We start from the raw sequence: 16018 nt of genomic DNA, 5'->3' as shown, positions 1-16018 counted from the left end.
CCCTGATCTGGAGTTTTGAAACCCGACATTTGGCTGATTTGGCTAGCTTTCGTTCGCTATACATAAAGCGGGCTTGAAAACAAACAGCTGAGTACCGACGCAGGGAATAAACCTTTCTTGCTTGCAATTTGGTAGCTGATGTTTAAAAAAAAAATCTGTTGCGTCCGCCATTAGTGGTTTCTACAATTTTTCCATTTTTAAACCAAAATAATGAACTTTGCACGATTTTTAGTCATCATGGTGAAACTTATGTGGATTTGTAACACATTGAGGCCATTGCACACCGACAGATCGCAATATTCAACTTGATTTTGAGAAGGAAAGATCGTCACAAAAACCCCGCTCAGAGCACACACCGGGGCCACACAGTCATGCAGTAGTACAATGCACAGCACAGCTTCGGTATTCACGGTGGTCATGCATGCATGGTATAAAGCAATGTAAGTATAAAAGCTGAAGTTATTTCAATTATTTCACGTAGGATATGCATCTTTTACACTAAAACAAGAGCAGTGTCGTGACTCATGACTGATTCAATATTGTAAATGTAATTTGTAGGCAGTCATGACATGACGTGCATGACATTAATTTAGATTTACTGGTACCGGTACATGATTTACAAAATAACAAATACAATCATCATCATGCCCTAGGTACTCCTGCTTTTCATCATGTGTGATGTGTTGTGAATGTTTTCTCGGACACGGACAATCGCGGGCGGTCAACATGATGTTTGTTTGTTTGGTTAAGGCTGAAAAAAATGACTCGTAACAACGACCAATGTGCTGTATTGATATTTAAATACAATAAACTAATTACATGTAGAATGGCATGCACGCGACTGCCACGAGCCCACGCAGTTGGGCTTAATCGTGGCGTAAGCAATGCTTAAATCAAATGCTAGTTGTGCGTTGCGTAATGCGTGACTGGCGCACGCTAAATGTGAATTTATGTGAGAGTGACTGAGTTTGGACTTTATTGATGAGAGCAGTAACAAAAGCCGAATAATTTCCGCCTATAAAAAAGGCGCTGCGCCCAGCTGTGTATGCAATCCACGATAGACCATGAATAAGTCCTGCTCCTGACTATAAAAAGACAGAAGTTTTTTCTGCATTGCGGATTTTCCGCGACAATCTCAGAATTCAGGAAGAAAAACGGAAAAAGCAGTTTTGCTAAAAAAAGAAAAAATGAACTGAAAAAAGCTTTAAAAAAGAAAATTGAAAAAAAAGGGAGTCTCCGGCAATCATAACATTATGCCTTCACGAATCACATGGTTTTATTTAAAACAAACTCATATTGACCATAAAACAAATAAAACCGTCGGCTCTGAACACGCGATATTCAAAATTCCCGCACCGAAGTCAATTAGAGAATAAGCGATAGGAATTTTATTTTGCCTATCCTCTACCGTGTGATAGGCGACAGGCAGGTCCAATATTTTGAGTAGTGGATGCCGGCGCAGCCGGTATCCACTACGATAAAAATATTGGACCTGCCTGTCGTCTATCATAGGTAGAGGATAGGCAAAATAAAAATTCCTATCGTTTATTCTCATTCTTAGTCAGTTAAATATTATTTTAATAACTGTAAACAATTTTTTTAAAGCAAAAAATAAGTTACTGTCATAAAAACTCCCCTCATTATAAAATGAACGAAACTTGTTTACAACTTTCACGTATTATGTTGCGCGTACTGCTAGCGCGTCGCGTATTCCGCAGTAGTCTCACGCATACAGCTGGCGCTACATACGCGCGCACCTCTACAAGCGTGTAAAGCATTATCAAGACGCATGATGGCGTGGGGGTCGTCTCACGGCCTGATAAACGGCACCGAAATCTTGCGAGTGTCCAATCAAAAATGTGTCTCTGAACTAGACCACTCCCACTGACTAAGAATGACGTATAAATGGTTATTTGTGCTCAATTGTTGTCAGCCTTCATTGTCTGGGACGTCATTGCACTCGACAAATTCAGCGCCCGGGAATTTTGAATATCGCGTGTTGAGAGACGGATGTTTTTATGGTTATGGTCATGGTCACTATGAATTTGTTGAAATAAAACCATGTGATTCGTGCTTGATAATTATTTTTCTTACAAAGGCATTGTGATTACTGGAGACTTAAGGTTGGTCTGAACCCTGGAATTATGGAAACTTTCGGGCCTCATAACTGCTAAATTGTTGGTCTAAAGTATATAAAAGTATACATATTTTGAATGGCAAAGACTTGATAAGTTCATCTGTGAGGTCAAATTTGGGCCAAAATGCTCATTTTGGCCCAAAACCCCCAAAAACTGTTTTTGGCCCACTTCTTTTTAGTGCATCTGATCCTACCAAAAAATTCTTGGGCCAAATTTTTTTTATTAATTTTAAAAACTAGATAAAAATATCTAGGAGCCATTTTTTGGCCCAAGAATTTTTTGGTAGGATGCATTTAAAAGAAGTGGGCCAAAAAACAGGTTTTAGATTTTGGGCCAAAAATGAGCATTTTGGCCCAAATTTGACCTCACAGATGAACTTATCAAGTCTTAAATATTCAAGTTCTAAATATGTATACCGGTACTTTTACCTTACTTGGATTTATTTACCGGTACTTTAATATACTTTAGACCAACAAATTACAATTTAGCAGAACTTTATGAGGCCCAAAAGTTTCCATAATTCCAGGGTTCAGACCAACCTTAAATACTGGTAATAAAAACAGTTTCAAAATTCAACATAATAAATTGTTAATAAACCATCATTTCGCCCGCATAGGCCCTATATTTGATCGTAAGGGTTTTTTTGTGAAAATTTTTTTATCGCAAAGTTTACGAAGCGGGAAAAAGTGGAATTTGACATTTTGTAAAGCGGAAAATTTTGGGCTTTTTTTTATACATGTAGTTAGTCCTGACTCCCATCTCACACATGATGACCAGCTGATCATAGTTTAGCCTTTAAGGCATGAATGGGCAAAATGCCAAATTACAATATGTGTGTTACACTTCAAATGCACCACCATTGATCTCTTCAACACAACTCACATGCTATACACATCACATATGGATGCAATGATCAAATAATTTATGCACTTTTATTTAAAAGGTGCGCAGTAAATCCCGCAGTTTACTTTTTGTGTGCAAATAAATGGTATGGTAAAACAATTTCCAAAAATATATTTTGAATTGGTACTTAGGCCTCCCATGTAACTCTGGGGCTAGGATTGCAGCATGGAGAAGCCCAAGTTCAGAAACCAGGAGGCAAAGCATGTTTGTTCTTGTAAAACGTTTCTCCAAATTAAGATATTGTTTCTTGAATTTTCCCAACTAGGTGATACCAGTGATGTCAACTTGATGTGAACTGTACAGGTGCAGCAACTGCTTTCAGGAGATGGTGGCTTTTAATCAGAATGTATAGTGATGAACTCAACAGTACTGGACAAGCTGGTATGTACTATGATTAACCAGGGACTGCATTTTGAGGAGAGTAAGAGCATTGCTCTCTAATGCTCTCCTTAAATCTGATATAAGAGAGTGATGTTTGATTTTCATGCGTGTATTGGGGGCTTTGGGGAAGGCCAAATCGAAGGGGTCAAGGGCAGCGAAAGAAGGGCCGCAAAAAGAATTGGTAAAGAAAAAAAAGGCGGAAAAAATTTAAAAAGTATAAAAAATTAGAAAAAATTACACGCACTTCCATTGTGGCCTGTACACCATCCGCGATAATAAAAACGTGTAAAAAGGGTAGTTTTTCGTGGGTAGGCACGATACGCGTGTATCGTGTTTAGGGTGTCAAAAACATGAAAAATTGAAAAAATGGTAGCAAAATTGCAATTGCTGATACGTTGAAATGAAATTTAAGGGTATGAAATTTGATGCAATGAATAAAATCCCTGTTTAGGCCCGCCTAATTTATGGTGTGAAACAGGTGCGTGTTACCTGTTTAGGGTATCGTTTTAGCCAAGGGTTAGATCCTTGTTTAGGGTGCTTTTCAAAAGTTGATTATCGCGGATGATGTACAGGCCACAATGGGAGTGACCCCCGGGCAAGTACTATACATCAAAATGTGTTGCTATTAGGGTGCTAGTGCTTATTATCCTTTTTTTTTTTTGCTCTTCACTTTTTCAAACCACCGAAAAAAAAACTGAGGAAGGGACGGCAAAATTGAATTTTCTTCAGCCCCTCCCCCCTCCGGAAGGAGCTCTCGAAGTGACATGGAAAGAAAAAAATAATCATTGGGCCCTACATACTATCCCTGACTTGGTAACTCGGGTCCAATCTGGTAATTTGGGTCCCGGACTTGGTAACTTGGGACCCGACTAAGTAACTCAGGCCCCCAAGATAGTAACTTCAAGTTCAAGCCCCAAGATAGTATCTGACTTAGTGGCACGGGCCCCTAATTTATAGTCAGGCCTGAGCTATTAAGTCAGGTCCCAAGATATTGTTTTCTTTCCATGTCACTTTTGGGGGATCTGTAGGTTGTTAATTTTAAAATCTTGATAAGAAAAACATCTAAATATTTTCAATTGATATTTTGGTTATTTCTTTACAGATGAAATTTGAACTTATTGGAAGGAACCACTTGCAGCAACAAGCTAAAGCAAGAGACAGATCGAGATGAAGATATAGTGATGATGTGTTAAGTAAATGCTCCATAGCAATCACCTGTGCCATATAGAATGTAGGCGCTTCAACTAAGTTCAAGTGACTTTAACTATTGACAGAAAAAGACATTGTCAACATAATGGCTGTTACAGCCTACATGTAGGCCTACGCCTACCTATCAATTAGGTTTGGTGGACTAGCTAGCTGGTAGCCATCGCTACTGATAATTTGATATTTTACCACAGTGGAACTCATAATTTATAATTATGCTAATGTGGACTACAATTAAGTCAACAAATCCTGGACACAGTGGTAACTAGGCAGGTTAAAAAGGCGACTTAAAAAGAAAGGCGACTTAAAGAAAAGGCAAGTTACCCCCCCACCCAGAGATTAGGGATTTTTTCAATTACTCCCATAAAGTAAGCTAAAGGCGAGTTACGACAAAGCCATGAAGTCCGAACGGCGAGTTACAACAACACAATCAAGTCGCTGAGTTATGACAACATTATCAAGATAGTTACAGCAATGCCGTTATATGATGACACTATGACAGGGAAATTGCTTTCACTAGTTGAGGTTCATGATGGTGAGAAAAAATCCATTTTACCCTAAATCAGATTGTAATCTTAACTTGCTGATAAGACTTGCCATAACTCGCTGATGGGACTTGCCGTAAATTTTAACTCATCGATGAGACTTGTCATAACTCGTCTGCTGGACTTGCCATAAAAATCTTAACTCACCGGCGAGACTTCCCCTATTCTCTGCAGGGGCTAGGGGAGTAACTTATCTAACTCGCCATTTTCTTTCAATCTAACTCGCCCATTTTTAACTTGCCATTAATTAGCTGTCCCCTTAGGGACCGTTCACAAACACTTGTAAGGGGGGGCCTGATGCAAAAAGGGGGGGCTGAATTTTTTTTACCCTCCTTAGGGGGGCCCTGACAAAAATGACCACAAATTTTCCTGGAAAAATTGAGTTTATATGCTTTTCTATGGGGTTGACCCATAATTTTCATGTCAAAAAGGGGGGGCCCTGAAATTTTTGAGGCCTGTAAAGGTGGGGCCCCCAAAAAATGTTGCGATAATTTTTTTTGCATCAGGCCCCCCCCCCCTTACAAGTGTTTGTGAACGGTCCCTTACCCTGGTAGGCTACACGACTTTTGTATGTGCCCATTTTACAGACTGAATTATAATAATAAATAAATAATTAATAATAATAACCTAGTAGGTTAGACATGTACCTGTATGTATTAAACAGTGGACAATAATTAGACAATGTTAATTTTAGTGATCCTAGCATACTCTTTTTATATCATTTTTAAGGGATGAATATGAACGTTTGGACAGTATTTATTTTGGGACATCGGAGCACATCAGACATATCGAATTGCACTCTGAATACGAAGAATGTCATTCTGATATCAAATAATTTTGATTTTTGAAATTCGCAATTTAATACACATTTTATGGCAAATCATTAAAAATTGATATTTTTGATATTTAACAGTACTTTAAGTAAACTTTATCAATCTGATGATTTATACTTAAAGTGTATGTAGATGGGATGAAAAGCCGACGATCAATTGAAAATTTTGACCTTTCGTATTGAAGATATGGATTTTTTTTTTCAAAACACCAAAAAAAATTAGGTCTTTTTGGGAAAAAATCCATATCTTCAATATGAAAGGTCAAAATTTTCAATTGACCGTCGGCTTTTCCTTCCTGCTACATACACTTTAAGAATATATCATTAGATTTATATAATTTACTTTGAGGACTGATATATCAAAATTTGAAAATATCAAATTTTTATAATTTGTCATAAAATTTGTATTATATTGTGATTTTCAAAAAATGAAAATTATTTGATATCAGAAAGACATGCTTCAGATTCAGAATGCAATTCGATAGGTCTGAGGTGCTCTCATGTCCCACAAAAATACTGTCGAAACCCAATAAACGCTCATTTTAGATCCCTTAAGTAGATATCCACAAAAGAGGTTTATTCCCAAAATTTCAGTTGATTCCAATTTTGCATTTGTGAGGTATGCATGATTTTGTGTACGACACTGATGCTAAGGCTATCTTAATTAAATCCTGTGTCTCAAAGCTTGTGAGAAATTGAAAACCTAATGCGGAATGCTGTGTTTTTACTGTATTTTTATGTGTCAGTACAGGATTTCGGACAAGCATTTTGTGCAAAATACAGTATATCCAATGTTGCAAATGTTGGAATAACAGACAAAAAAGTAACTGCTACAAACTATTATTCTTCTCTTTTATTATATTTGTACATTTGTCAGTACAATGTATATCAGTCAGTACAATGTATATCATGTATTATTGAAGTTGTAAATTGTGAAATGAATGTTTCTTGAATTGAATTGAATATATTCGTGTTCAAAAAATCAAAAACTTGAAATCAAATACGAATTTTGAGTTTTATTTTCGCCTTTTTGTTAAAAAAAATAAAGAGATAAAAAAAATTAATTTTTTGATTTTCAAAGAGGACTACGCGCACGATTTTACTAACACGCGCTTTGAGACACCGGATGTAATTAAGATGGCCTTAGACATTATTTGTTTTAATTTTGTACTACAGCCTGTCTCAAAAATTATCTCCTGTATCAATAAATTCAATTATGTATTTACTAGCGTCTCTCAAAAATAAGTTAACTGAGTAATCTGAATACCAGTTATTTCATGTTAAAAGCAGGGTTTTTTTATTGATTTTTATTTAAAATGCAAATTTTCTTAGTGTATTTTTCCAATTAAAATAAACTGATGCTTGTTTGAATCATATTGACCATATCAAGTTGTAATCCTTTTTTTTTTTTTGCTTTGTGCACCATGTCAGTCATGTGATAAAAAAATAAAATGAAAAGAAGTACATTGTATCATGTACCAGTATCTGTGTGCTTGTTTTCTTTTTTTGTTTAGTCCTTTAGGGACTTACTGGTATCAATATTGGGTGTATTTGTGGGTGATAATTTTTCTCAACTAAGCGCATTGGTGACAAGTAAGATATGTATATTATGAAGGGCAAGGGCTACAACTACTGCACTGGAAATTTTATTTCAACACACTGAACACATACAACAGTTGTGGAGTAACAGTCAAAAATGAAGGAAAACCAATATTTGATCAATAAGTCAATAACTACTTTCCTTGAGTTCCTGAATTTTTAGTGCAGTAATTGTAGTCCTTGCCCTATAATATACATATCTTGTCACCAATAAGCGCAATAATTGTTGAGAAAAATGCAAAAATAGGCACAAAATTGGCCAGGGGTGTAGACAGTATCCCCTTAAGAGGAATCAAACATTATTTTAAAAAACCCTATAAACTTGTAAATATAAGATTTTATATAATTAAACGCGATTTTTCATCAAATGAATGTAAACATTTTGAGCCAAGCAACTGAGTAAACAGTTTCCATCAAAATCAGGTCTCTAGTCAAAATATTAATTGGTTTCTTTTGTGATGCGTTCACATTCACTGCTTGTACAAAAAAAGGCATACCAGCAATTTTAAAAACATTTGTGTGCTTGCTGGTATGCCTTTTTTATGTACAAAAATAATAATTTTCATATAAACAGTTTGGTTTTGGTAAAAAAAAACCGTTAAAAGGGAGGATTCATAAATACTTTGGTGGGCGGGGGTGTTGGAACCTCGGACATCAAAAATTTTTGTTTTTTTTTTAAAAAGCGTGGATTTATTTATTTTTTATTTCCCCTTTCATGGTCTAAACTTTTTTTTATTCCACCCCCCCCCCCTTCATGTCCTAAAAAAGAACTCATTAGCCAAAAATTACCGTTAGTGTTTTACACCCAAAGTGTGAAGTCGCAAACTTTCTTGATATTTTGATCCCCTATTAAGAACTGAATTTTTGTTCCCCTTTTTCGGACCCAAAATGTTTTTGATCCCCTATTTCGCCCCAAGGTATTTATGAACACTTCCTAAGAACATTCAAATGTCTGATTTAATATAGGCCTATAAAAAGTATAAAGGTCATGAAAATGTGTTAAATTTATTAAAAACTCCACAATAGGCCTATAAACACTTTTTAAATGTCAAAATATTTTTGTAAATTATTGATTTTATTAAAACGTTGAATGCCCATTATAAACCCGACATTCTGTCTCACTTTTAGCGGTTGCTTTAAAAGAAAGATCTTGTCAGGCACGAAGGAGGGGGGCAAAATTCTTTTGTTGAAAGTAGGACAGCGTGATTTTTGTTCTTGGTTTTTGGGGACTAATATGATACCCAATCAGTTAAAGTCGAGAGTCATGGCTTTTTGTGATCGAGTCTTTTATTTTTAACCAAAAAGTTAAAAGTAAGAAAAATATGTAAAAAAAAAAAAAACGTGTTTCTGTGCCAAAACATTAATAATAATAATGATACGAAGAAGAATATTAAAGAATAACTTGGAATAATAATGATTCTGGCAATGAAAGTGAATAAATAACGAAACCATTCAAACTCGGCTGTTGCTTTCCAAAATCTATAAAGTAGGCCTAGCCTAGGCCTACTGTCTGACTAATCTCAGTACCGCTACCCGCTGGCAGATGATAACATGATTGTCCAGACTTCGACAATATGCAAGCCATGACGCAAGCTCATTACTTATTCATGATATAGTCTCCTTAGCCGCCATGTAATTTAGCGCCATGAGCGGGATAAAACTGGCGGCGTTAGAGACTACGTCATATAAACAAGTGCATACTGCGCAAACTCAAGCCCAAAATCTGGGCTTGGAGCGCAATAAACTGAATCTCGACCTACTCCCCTAAATTCTCACACGCTTTGCGCATGTGCGAGTAATTAGTCTGTGTTCCAGACTTTGCGGGCATGGCTGTTTGTCAGGAATCGAAAGCGGAAAAATAAAAATCAGCCAATAAGCGATGTGCTACGGACTGTATTATCAAGTATACGGGCTGTCGATCGAACGCATGTGAATTCAATGTAAACAATGTGTTCGTATTTTGCAGGTAATTTAGACATAATTCTGAATTATAAAGCAAAAAAAATTGTACTAGACTATAGAAAAGATTTGTTTCTTTTTGATAGTTTTCGTTGATCGTGAAATCTATTCACGGCGACAGTGTGTTGATTTTCTCGATATATATTATTTTTTTCAGCATGCTGGTTCATAAATTATCATTCATGATTATGACTTTATGTACACATGCATAGCATTGTCGAGGTCCATGGATAGCTGCGGGATTTATTATTGCATTTAACGATTTTATTTACTTTGTTATGTTATCTAGTATACGGTACCAGGCCTGGTCAATTCAAGTACCCTCACATCACTGCACATAATATCTAGACTAGTATAAACCATGTCAAATATTCACACTCTTTGATTCTCTTGACTTTGTCGGGCGGATGTCACAAAGGCGAATTGGCCTTGTAAAAGCAGTGTGCTAATAATAAAGAAAATCACAACAAACCGAGGATTGCTACATGCATCATAATCATTATGCATGGATGCATACAACCAAGTAAATTTCAGATCTGAATTATGTTTATGGCATGTTTAAAATTCTTATTATTTTATTGAATCTCTACCACAGAATTAGAGAAGGAGAACCGGGACTCCCTATACAGCCACGTACAATCGCGACGTCAGCTATGGGGAGAAAATTGGGGGTATTCGTGTCCTTGCCGACGGTGCGCGCCGGGGTGCGCGGAGACGAACGAAAACAATTCTGCGTCTCATCTGAAGCGTCTTGATACTCGCGTGCAGGTCCCATCAAGTGCGTCTCTCAAATGCGTCCATTATCCATGTCACGCTTGCATGACAACGAATGCCTCAAGCGCATTCCGAGGGAAACCGAATACCCCCAATTAAAATGTAAGCTCAGGTATTTGGTCAAATCGCTACTGCCCCACCATGACAAAAGAGCAACTGTATTGATCAGTTCATGATAATTAATTAAAACCGTGCTCAGCCCGCATTGACTTGTACAGGATAACCCATCCTAATTTGGGTGTTTGCAGGTTAGAATAAAAGTGTTATATAGTTTTCATAGTTATAATTCATACTCATAATAGGTTATAATCTGCATTGACCTTCATGAGGTGATAACTTAATTTTTCCAAAACTTATGTTATTTATGCCCTTTTGTCATGGAGGGGCAGTATAGTTGACAGCTGAATCCACATCTTGTCCATCTGATAACTTTAAAATCATAGGTGTGTGACCCTTCCATTAATACAGAATTTGTAAAATTACAGTCAACAGTTGTGCAAAGTCATCAGTTAAAATCAAATTACAGTTATGGGAGGACAAGATGTATAACCCATCATCCATTCACATATCAAACAAATTCATGCAACACAGACCCAAAACATAAGACTGAATCATATTTATTAATAATATACTTTGCTTTATTTTATTTCATTCAATATCATGGCATAAATAAGGTCCATTTCTTTACATGTTGTCATCCCAGGGTTGTCATATATGCTGACCTTTTCATGAGAAATCTTCATTCTGCCCAAAAGGAGGCCTTTACCCTCAGTCCCCTGTACAATTTATTTTTGTAACAAATATTTTAGATATATTTTGCAGAAAGTTTATGGTATGTTTACTATGTTGTAAATCTATTGATTTATGTATCTACATTTAGGGATTTTTTTTTTTTTTTTGCTATTTTTTACAGACAAAGCATAATGATATTACCAATTCTTAAACACTTGAGAATGTTCATGCAAATTTTGTATACTTATAGTAGTTTTATTTGAATTGAAGTGAATAAAGGTATTGTTTTTAATGTAAAACAGCTCGGCTTCGCCTCTTTGCTTTACTTAAAATAATGATGTTGCCTGTGTTATTTCAGACAATAGATAACAGTGACTAAAAGCAATACCTTGATTCTGTAAACCTAACATTGTTACAGATTTATAAACTTCAAAACATCTTGTCATTCTTGTGTGATATAGAATTTGTGCTATACCCTGCAGTATGTCCTTTTACTCTCTTTTTCTTCTAGGTCCTACAGATGTACATTCAGATGGCAATAGAAGATATTTGTTTTCATATTTAGACTTGAGATTATTATTCAAATTGCAAACTTTACACTTCTCTAATTGGTAAGTCAATTACTGGTACCTTACATGTTTAAGATTTCCCTTTATATAATTTTAATATTCACCTCTTTGTACTTTGTTTAATTTTACATTTAAAACAAAATGATCTCTGTACAATTGTACACGCATGTCGATCAATTCATTATGTGCACACCTACACAATGTTGAAGTTAATGTTTTATGTTTCTCTCTGCAGTGTAAAATTTAACAACATGTACATTTATCACTCTGAGCAATCACATCAGTGATTGCATTGATGCTTACATAATACATGTATCTGACTACACAAAATATGGTAACTACTATACCATGCATAAGAGATGGAAAAATATGATCTATAATTTGAGTAGATATCATTATAGGCCTTAATAAATTTTAAAAAATTACTACTTTTATTGTCTCCTAGGTCCTGGTTACATTGAAAACACAAGAACTGCAGATGCACATGTACATTCAGATGACAATACAAGAGCTAATAGAGGTAATCAGTATGATGTCATATGGCACCATCTTGTGGGTACAAGCTCCAATGGTCATTGGATCTCCATGCATGAACAGCAAAATCACCGCGTGATAACAGCTGCGTGGCAAGCTGCACCCTGCACGTAGTGTCCGGACGCATGAACACACAGATCATTTGTACCCACAAGATGGCAAAAGGCTGACAGCCTCTATACAAGGGGTTAACTTAGAAGACTTGCATATTAAACATGTTAATGTTTTCTATTTAATATTAAAACCTGTTGGTGTGTTGGAATTTTGTAATTCTCAAATGATTATATTCTCTTCTTTCACTCTCACTAACATCAACAGTTTTAGAAATCCTCACTGTGGATGCATATCACACTAATCACACACACCCAACACACATACTGTATACATGCATACAACCACCATATACCACACAATCACTAGTACTTGTGTTAAGTGTGAAACAATAACACCTATAGTAGGAATTCCAATTGAATGAACGCAGCTTTCAATAGCGTGATGAATTTTTTGCGTACACTGCGTGATGTACGCCAGCGTGCAGCGACTGTGTGCGTGAGTAACGCGAAGTGAATCCAACCATGCTAACGCACTTGTGATTGGATAGCATTGTATCCAAGGTCATGCGTTCGCGATGTAGTTTGAAATACGCAATATACGATCGCGGTTGGATTGAGTGCAGCTGTTAAAAGCTGCGTTCATTCAATTGGAATTCTTACTATGATACCCCTTGATTTACACACTTATATGTGTAAACATACAAGGACATGCACAAACATTTGAAAATAGATTGCCACACTGCCCTTATTTAAAATGTTTTGATGTGTCACAAAAGACTTAAGGACAAGTTTTTAATTATCTTATGTATTTACATTTTCCCCATCTTTTGTGGAGGCTATAGACCACTTCACATGTGACGTCATTGCCCGGCAGTATGCGCATTAATTATGGCAATTTCCATTGGTCTTTGCCCTGCTGTGTGCGTACACATCATAGTTTGCTCAGGGCACGTGCATTTTAATCGACCACCACATTTCATATAGTACAAGAAAGCCATTGACCAGTGTAGCGGTTCTTTCGAGCATATCAATAGATGAGTCCCTCACCTTTGTTGATAAACAATGATGTGATAAACAATGATGTCAAGTGGTATATACATATGTCCTCTGTTTTAGTGAGTCCATTGTTACTGAGCTTTTATTCTTACTCAGTGGGTGTGGATTGTAAGAAGGCAAATGATTTCACTGGTTTCCAACAAGTTAAACAACATTTCCCATAATTTGTTTGTAAGTTCTCACACACTGCATGCACAAACATTCCCTTGCAGTCAACCATGGCCATTTTGTATTGCTTTCAAACCAAAGATGTCTGAATCAGTGCTTATTTGACATACCAAGGACCAAAGTGGTTGATTATTCATGCAGGTATACTTTGATCAGCTCGTAATCGTTAGGCCTTATAGCATCCCGGATTAATATCAAAATATTTTACTTTGAGAATTGTCTATGACATCTTGCCAGAAGCATGACAAACTCGTCCTATACTTTATCTACTTTCGTCAACACACAAAATATTGACCAGACAGCACTCTTAATATCAGTCTACTTTTCGGTGTAGTGGTAAAAGCCTAACATTTCCCGCCTATTAAGAGCTGATCAAACTATAGCTGTGTGTAGTAGCAATAACCAGTGCAAAATGCATCTACCAAATGAGATCACTATACTTAATGCACAATAGTGGACGTATCTCTAAAATGCATTTGGCATGCAATTGAGACCTACTGTACTACAATCCTCTCAAAGAATGAGGAAAGTCCTTGTTTGCTGGTTGGTTCATTGTTTGAATGCGTAACATCTTGTGTTTGGCCTTGGTTGCAGGTAGACACAGACGCACTCACCCCAACACACACAAAACCCTACCGGTAAATATCCATACAGTGTTAGATCTGAGACATTTTTTGTACATAGCATTATCAGGTTGCACTACTTGAAATTTGTTACATTTGCACAATTCGCTGGATATATAGCAAAGTGATCAAAATTGAGTAGCAATCTGCTCTGAGATACCGGCTATGGCAAATATATACATACACACACCCTCACCTGCACCCCCCCCATACATACCCCCTACACACCCCATACATACACCCCCACACTCCTACACACCCACACCCGCCCTTACATCCCTACATACCCACCCCCCTATACATACACACATAAATACACCCCTACATACACCCCTACACACACATATAGGATGTGTTTGCAGCCAACTGAGGACAGTGTGTATTGCTATCTAACTGCGGATATGTGTATCGTGTTTTCATAGTCTAACCGTGGACTAAAATGGCAGATTTTTTGTGTGTATGATCTGAAGCAGAATTTTATCCATCAACTGCTGACTGTAGTTTTTATATGTGTGGTCTGCGGTTTGGAGCAAATATCACTATAATGCATTTAGCATGCATTTGAGGTGTTGTGCAGCAGTTTAAGACTGATGACTGTCTTTGGTTGGAGGTAAGTCCGCAGTTTAGGCTGAAAAATCTTGTGATTTGTCCTCGTTTGCCGGCAAACACACCCCCACACACCCCTACATACATGCATTGTACACCCACCCCTACACACACACATCCATCCATCCATCCATCCATCCATCCATCCATCCATACCATACATCCATACATACATACATACATCCCTGCGCCCACCCCTACACACCTACATACATATATACCCCTACATACATACCCACAACAACCCCTATCTACATACATACATACATACATACACCCCTACACACACACCCCCACCCCTATAGATAGGAAACGAACAGCGTGGTGGCAGGTATGAATTTATGGATATGGTAAAGATTACAAAGCCCTGTGCAGTTTTTATTAGATTGGCCATAAATCAAAGTTGATAATGGTTTTGCCTTGGTGTTTGTTAGGTTTTCTTTGCCGATTCTTCTGTGGTGTCAATAGGCATGTAAATTGTCCCAATCTCAGCTCTATAAGCATTTTTAACCCACCAGTAGTCGTAGCTGCGGCAAGCTTTTTTCTCCTTCGTTCTTTGCATCGGCATGAATGCCAAATTTGATTTTTGCATCAAATGGAATGCTCATCCCTGTGAGCCATGTCCCACAAAAAATACTGTCGAAACCCAATAAACGCTCATTTTAGATCCCTTAAGTAGATATCCACAAAAGAGGTTTATTCCCAAAATTTCAGTTGATTCCAATTTTGCATTTGTGAGGTATGCATGATTTTGTGTACGACACTGATGCTAAGGCTATCTTAATTAAATCCTGTGTCTCAAAGCTTGTGAGAAATTGAAAACCTAATGCGGAATGCTGTGTTTTTTACTGTATTTTTTATGTGTCAGTACAGGATTTCGGACAAGCATTTTGTGCAAAATACAGTATATCCAATGTTGCAAATGTTGGAATAACAGACAAAAAAGTAACTGCTACAAACTATTATTCTTCTCTTTTATTATATTTGTACATTTGTCAGTACAATGTATATCAGTCAGTACAATGTATATCATGTATTATTGAAGTTGTAAATTGTGAAATGAATGTTTCTTGAATTGAATTGAATATATTCGTGTTCAAAAAATCAAAAACTTGAAATCAAATACTAATTTTGAGTTTTATTTTCGCCTTTTTGTTTAAAAAAAAATAAAGAGATAAAAAAATTAATTTTTGATTTTCAAAGAGGACTACAGCGACGATTTTACTAACGCTGCGGTAGCTTTGAGACACCGGATGTAATTAAGATGGCCTTAGACATTATTTGTTTTAATTTTGTACTACAGCCTGTCTCAAAAATTATCTCCTGTATCAATAAATTCA

The 16018-nt window shown here is 36.5% G+C and overlaps 2 long non-coding RNA genes across 3 annotated transcripts; both read left to right on the top strand.

Annotated features, from left to right (window-relative positions):
* Positions 1 to 69: 69 nt before the first annotated feature.
* Positions 70 to 6102, top strand: LOC140158747 (uncharacterized). The gene is made up of 3 exons (XR_011859824.1): positions 70 to 440; positions 3307 to 3422; positions 4525 to 6102. It is a non-coding gene; the product is annotated as an uncharacterized lncRNA (long non-coding RNA).
* A 3244-nt stretch (positions 6103 to 9346) lies between these two features.
* Positions 9347 to 12237, top strand: LOC140158236 (uncharacterized). Of its 2 annotated transcripts, XR_011859736.1 has the most exons (4): positions 9347 to 9570; positions 10159 to 10439; positions 11581 to 11680; positions 12084 to 12237. It is a non-coding gene; the product is annotated as an uncharacterized lncRNA (long non-coding RNA). The 2 variants fall into 2 exon arrangements; XR_011859737.1 differs by lacking the exon at positions 10159 to 10439.
* Positions 12238 to 16018: the final 3781 nt, after the last annotated feature.

The sequence above is a fragment of the Amphiura filiformis genome, chromosome 8 (genome assembly GCF_039555335.1).
Source record: "Amphiura filiformis chromosome 8, Afil_fr2py, whole genome shotgun sequence".
Classification (NCBI taxonomy): domain Eukaryota; kingdom Metazoa; phylum Echinodermata; class Ophiuroidea; order Amphilepidida; family Amphiuridae; genus Amphiura; species Amphiura filiformis.
The sequence above is the reverse complement of the archived record's forward strand: the minus strand, read 5'-3'. Positions and strand labels throughout refer to the sequence as shown.